The 6,341-nt window shown below is 44.9% G+C and overlaps 1 pseudogene; it reads right to left on the bottom strand.

Annotated features, from left to right (window-relative positions):
- Positions 1-986: 986 nt before the first annotated feature.
- Positions 987-1,660, bottom strand: LOC113837897 (annotated as a pseudogene).
- Between the last annotated feature and the right edge of the window lie 4,681 nt (positions 1,661-6,341).

Genomic DNA, 6,341 nt, shown 5'->3' with positions numbered 1-6,341 from the left:
CCGGTTATTCCCCATTCTCTCTCCCTCCTTCTCTGTCTCTCCCTCATCCAGTTGAGCTGTTTCTTCCAAAACTTTATCTCTTGAGCTTTTAGAGTCATTAGAGCTATTAAGATTTAAAGCTTTACACACTCCCTTGTCAGTAGACATTCCAGGAGGTCCTTTTTTCTTATTTGTTGCTGTACACACTCCCTTGTCAGTAGACATCCCGGGAGGTCCTTTTTTCTTATATTTTATTGTTAGGCGCACCCCATCTCTCACTACATTCAGTTTCTGATATGTAATTCTGGACTTCTTTAAGATTGCTGCAACAGTGAGAAAAGTCAAAATAGCTCCTAGTAAAAGCATAGAAGCCTCTATATTAACCTCCCACAATAGCAACATTCCCAAGCCAAAGTCCAGAAAAATCATACCTCTCCGAATTTACCACCCTGCAGTTCTGAATCTGCCTCATTAGAGGGGTCTCCGCGGTGCTGGAGATGTTCATATGTTCCCGGGTTTCGGCACCATATGTCCCGCGCACTCTCTGTATTTCTCGCCAGCAAGAAATCATACGCAGGACACTCGGATCCTTCTGCAGACAAGCTTTAATGCATCTTACCAGAGTGGAGACACTAAACCAAGAAAACCATCCCTTATAAAGGCTGACCAGCCGCCTGGGACGTGTTACCCTATGAATGGCTTCAGCTCCTCAGGCAAAAATGAGCCACGGGATAGGCAGAGATCAAAGGAATGGAGATTACCCAGCGCCTGTGAAGTAATTTACAACTTGGTGTTTTCCGGCACCTATTATTGTAATGGATAATGCAGGAACCGGCTTCCTACACTTGTTAGCTGCCAGGGACAAGAAAGTCCTCCCCAGTTCTGAGCAGCGCCCTCCTCACCCAAGTGCCAGGGTCACTGCAGGCCGCTCAAGGGCTCCCAGGTGATGGTGACTCCTGCACAGGGACGGACAGAGGCTTGAGGAATCGGGGTGAGGAAAGATTTGCCTATAGCTGTAGTTGTAGTGAATGTAGCTGCAGCACTGCCTCCTTGATGAGGTTTCCCGAAAGCAGGAGCTGCTGCAGGAGCTGGTGCTGGTCGTCATCGCTAGTGTGGGTTTCAGGCTGAGATCCAAGTCGCTGTTGCAGAAGGCTGGACATGGCTCTGCTCTGGGGCCAACCCCACCGGCACGGGCCTGAGAGAGGCTGCAGGGTGCTCGGCTTGCCTGTCACCGGAGGTCCCTCAAGGCCAAGCTGCCAGGACATAGGGCATAGGGCGCTGGCGCCCACGGTGAGCTCCGCCACGCAGTAGGGAGCCGCCCGGCTCTGCAGGCGCCCGCGCTCCCACAGCATGCTTTGAATGGCTCCTGGGTGAGCTGGGGCCCGGTCTCTGCAGGGAGATCTACAGAAGATCGAAGCATCTGCCTCGCTGGGGACCGGTTCTGTTCCACTGAGATCGCAGCCAGGACCCGCAGGGGCGGGGGGCCCGGGGCAGCACTCGGCGAGGCAGGGCCATTGTGCGCTGTGTCCAGCTTCAGCATCTCACGGACCTTGGCGATGAGCTGGTCCACATCGGTCAAGCTGCCCAGAGTCACAGACTGCTGCAGCAGGAGGAAGTTGTCGTCCTTGTCCTCCCCCTCTGCCTCAAAGCCGGCTTCCTTCTCTGCCCTCTGGCACCGCATGGCCCTCTGCCTGGGACCCATCGGCTGTGGGGGCATCGCTGGCGACCTGGCTGTCTGCGGGCTTGGTGGGCGGCTGCTGGGGCAAGAGAATCACAGAGGCTGGGGACAGGCTGGGCCTGAGATGAAGAAGCCTGGGGCCAACAGACTTCCAACCTAGGGAGGCTGCAGGATGTTTACAACCAGCAATTAGCAAAAGAATGTTAACAGGAGTTTGGGACAGTTAACTTCCCTTCTCTGAGAGCAAGGTGTATGGTGCCAGCCATGGCACTCCTGATTTAATGAGGTAAATTTTGCCTTACCTGTAGAAATTCCCTTTTCAGGGCCCAAGTTCTTAAACTTTTACTAATTTTAGTTTTCATTTGTCAGCTTTAGTAGCCTGGGGCCTAGGTCTTGGGATATTCCCTTAAAAGCCTGGGGTATTGAGAGTAAAACACAGACCCTTGTCTAAAACTAGGAATTGGCCTGTGAGAATGGTAATTGTCTTGGGCTGGGGCCTTTTTTGGAAAGATTGCTTCAGATCCTGAGAACCCAGCTCCTCCCACCATATGGAGCTGTTGTTATTGGTCCAATGGCCACTTTTGGCTTAGCAATGCTCTAGAGATACCCTGTGATTCCTTTGTGTGGTGCCATTTGAGTAACTGCCTCTTGAATTTGTCCCTTCATATTGTGTTCCTGCTACTTCATAGAGGTCTATTCCTTTCTTCCCCTCTCCCACCAGAGTAGTATACAAGATGCTCTTTTCCTTAGAAGCTTAAATCTCAGCACTCCTGAGGCATAGGCAGGAGGAGGTGAGTTCAAGGCCAAATCACAGGTGAAATTAATTTATTCTGGCATATATCTTTGCTGTGTAATCCTCACATATACCTAAGTATTAGACCTACAAGTTGCCTGTCTATTTACTTTGTTCAAAGATCAACCTGGAGTATGAATCTAAAGACACTTAAGGATGATGTCATTTGTGGAATGCAAAAATGTCTAAGCTGGCTCCTCTTTGAGCTTTACGTAGAGTTGGATGCATACCATCAATAAAGAGATTTTTCTATATTAACCTCCTAAGTGTGTAAAGTGATTTCTCCCTGGAAAGGCATATTAATTCTAGGGCAGCTGCATTTCCATCTTGAAAAAATGTTTCTGAGACAAGCACTCTTATGTTGATGTCAGTGGTTTTGATTCCAGTCTGTTGTTCTCCATGGCAATGACCTGACTGACCTCTATATTACACCTCCAAAATTCTTCAATTAAATGATTGTCCCACCTCAGAGATTTAAAATTGTCCATTTGAGTCATGTAGTCAACTATCCCAAGCAGTCAGAGGAAAAGAATATGCATGTGGAGCATTGCTTCTGTCTTCAGACCAAAACAAGAGGAGTAGTGTATTGGGTACACTGCAGGAGAAACAGGGCAGGCAATCAGCTGCTGGAATCACCATCATGAAAAGGGTCTTGACTGTGATATAACTAATGTTTTTGTAATTTCCGAGCATGCTTTAATTCATGTCATGTGAATGAACAGAGACAGTTTGGAAATGTAGCTTCAGCGAATGAATATTGAATTTAAAATTAGGCAACTCTCCTATGCAGATAAATGTGTGCCATCCTGTTTGATACAGTTAAGTCAGCTCACAGGTTTCAGGTAGAGGCCATTGGGTGTAGCTCCATGAGTCACCCTACAGTACTCAGTAGCTAACATTTTAGATATGACAAAATTCATACAATGTCTTATTAGTGATGGTATCCCTACTAGGAAAGAGTCTACATTGTTTGAAAGTTAGTATAGCTAAGCATACTTTCATTTATTTTTATCTGTTTAAAAAACTGAATTACCGATAACATTTTTAAAATGTCCTTTCTTTAAATACATAACGGCCATAATCCCTTTGTTTCTATTTTTTCCATTGTTTCCTAGCTTAAGTATTTCCTTTTATTTTTATCTTCAGTGGTGTTTACTCATTAATATGTATCAGTTCAGAGCAATGGTTCTCCACCTGTGGGTTCTATATTATAATTAATACCACCAAAATTATACTTATGAAGTAGCACTGAAAACAGTTGTACAGTTGGCGGGTCCCCATGTCATGAGGAAATGAATTAAAGTGTCACAGCATTAGGAAAGTTGAGAATCACTTCTCTTGGTCAATGTCTCCCATAGCTCAAGCTTGCCTCACACTATGTAATTGAGAATTACTTTGAACACCTAATCCTGCTTCTCTTGCACATTACTGGAAAGACAGTCATCCAATTCATTTAGCTTGGGCCTTGACTATTCTCTGGGAGGGAAATAACAAGTAAATGAATATCCTCCAAGTTCTCAAGATTTTATTGTGAATTTACAAATGAAGGAGGAACCCGTGTAAGAATTTCATTCACCAACTGCAAAGCAGGTGTAGTTATAGACAGAAAGTAGGGGAAGGAAGAGAGATTTCCTTTTGTGACAGTAGTTGACATTTACCATGTGGAATCAGGTAACCAATATTAGATGTTCATAAATGTCCTGAATTCCATTTCTCAGTTTCATGGATCAGGCAAACAAGAATCTAGATAAAGAACAGAACTTATCATGAAACCAAATTCCTGTAGTTACAACATTTCAACCTAAGAAAAAGAACTGGATAAAATGGTCTTGCACTGCCTAACAGAATTGTTTTTTCCTGGTTTAAGATGATAACCCTGAGAAAAATAGTGTGAGTAGTACTGGATGTGCTCTGATACAAATCCCCAGTCTCTGGAGCATATGACCATAATGCCTGTTTCAACTTTTAAATATAACTTTTGGGGGTTATATATACATAATATCCACTATCATTTTCTCTGTCTTCAAGACATTTTTATAACCCCTTTCTTGTGTTCTCATCCAGGGCTTTCTTCTTCTTCTTCTTCTTCTTCTTCTTCTTCTTCTTCTTCTTCTTCTTCTTCTTCTTCTTCTTCTTCTTCTCCTTCTCCTTGTTTGTTTAACAACAGATGCTGTTTGAATGTGATCTGTGTTTGGTTGCAGGACTTCCGAGATTTGAAGCAAACGGTTGGCTGTGCTGAACATTGAGCATGTAATTGAATGTGCATACACAGCAACCTGTGCCATGGAAGAGGAACAGGATGTGCTCTGCCAGATTGGAGGATTTTACTAAATTACTAATTTCCCACATCAGGACCATAACTGACTATAGTGTGGAAGCATGAAAAGCTGGGAGTGCCTGTGTGATGTGAGTCATTTGATCTCTGCTCATTCAGTAGGGTGACTGCTAAAATCCTGAAGCCCAGCAGGGTAGTCTTAACTAAGGATGAACTTTTGGAAGGCTCATCCATCAGGAGCAGCCGTTGAGGGTAGCTTACAGGTTCCTTCCAGGATTCTCCTCTTGTTCTTCTGTGGAAAGCTGTAAGGAAGACCACAAGCCATGCCATGGTGAGTGTGTGGGCCTGTGTCCCCAGACCAGGTAGAGCATATTGGCTGAGATATAGAATCTGGACTTCTTGGGATGGGATGGACCATGAGCCTCATTGAAGTTCTGCTGGTCCCTGTGTTGAGCTGGGCAGTGGCCCTTGGTGTGGGGGACCCCTGGGAGGCTGCTTTTCTTCTCTTATCTAGGGTTGATCAGCAGTACACCTGTTGAAGCTACTGGCTGCCTACAGCCAGGTGATATTTCCTATTTTCCCTCCTCCCAAAAGGACTGTTTACAAATATGCAGATTATCTGCATAGGGCAAGGGGCTTAAGAGCTTGGAATTTGATCTCATTTACTTCCTAGGGAACTGCTGATGCTATAGAAGTCAACACCACTCTAAATAAAATTGGCATTTTTCTTTCAAGAGTTACCAGCTGTTTTGCCTTTATTAATCTTAAAACCCCTGCTGGAACCTGTAAGAAGTAGTAGCACTGGATGCTACATAGTGGAGGTGCTCACCAAGATTAAGAAAGAAGGGAATACACACTGACAGATCACTAGTGGATTTGCTGGCCAGCATCAAGGTCAAGGTAGCAGTGGGTGTATTGATATGTGTAAGAACAATACACCTGGATGACCATGCCCCCTAATGTGGGAGCACACACCTGCCATGCATTGAGGCCTGTGTGAGGACTCTGCTCAGGTGCAAAACCCCAGTGCGCATATGCAAGCTCCACTTAAAAGTTCTGCCTCCCATCTCTCATCCCTTCTTTTGGCTCCTCTCGGGTTGGCTGACAACTCAGCCCCATCTCTCCCTGCATTTCTGGTAAATAAACTTCATGTGGGTTGTTCATCCATTGTTCCTTTCTTTATATCAGCATCTACAGCTTAAACAAAAGAATAGCAATATGGCTGCCTCAACTCTTGAGAGAGTTAGGCTGGTAAGGTACTGTAAGTGTGCCACAGCTCTCAAAGGAGCTGGATTGTAAATAGAGAAGCACTGTCTCAAAAAGATATTTAAAAAGGAGAATATAGAAAAATAGAAACATTTAGCAATAGGAAATAAAAATGTCATGCATGGGTTTATTGGGATTTGTTTAGATATCAGACCAACAGTAACTTCAGTTAAAAATGTTATTCCTTTAGAGAGAGCATGGCATGGGGAGGAGGAATTACACAGAGCCTTCTAGAGATTGCTTTGGACATGGTCAGGAAGGGCACTGAGTCAGAGAGAGTACCAATAGAAGAGAAAATAGAGAAGCGTGTTTGTGCTCCAGGTGCAGGAGAGGGACGCAGCCACAGATGA

The sequence above is a fragment of the Cricetulus griseus genome, unplaced genomic scaffold (assembly GCF_003668045.3).
Source record: "Cricetulus griseus strain 17A/GY unplaced genomic scaffold, alternate assembly CriGri-PICRH-1.0 unplaced_scaffold_2, whole genome shotgun sequence".
Lineage (NCBI taxonomy): Eukaryota > Metazoa > Chordata > Mammalia > Rodentia > Cricetidae > Cricetulus > Cricetulus griseus.
This window is presented reverse-complemented; position numbering and strand designations above follow the sequence as displayed.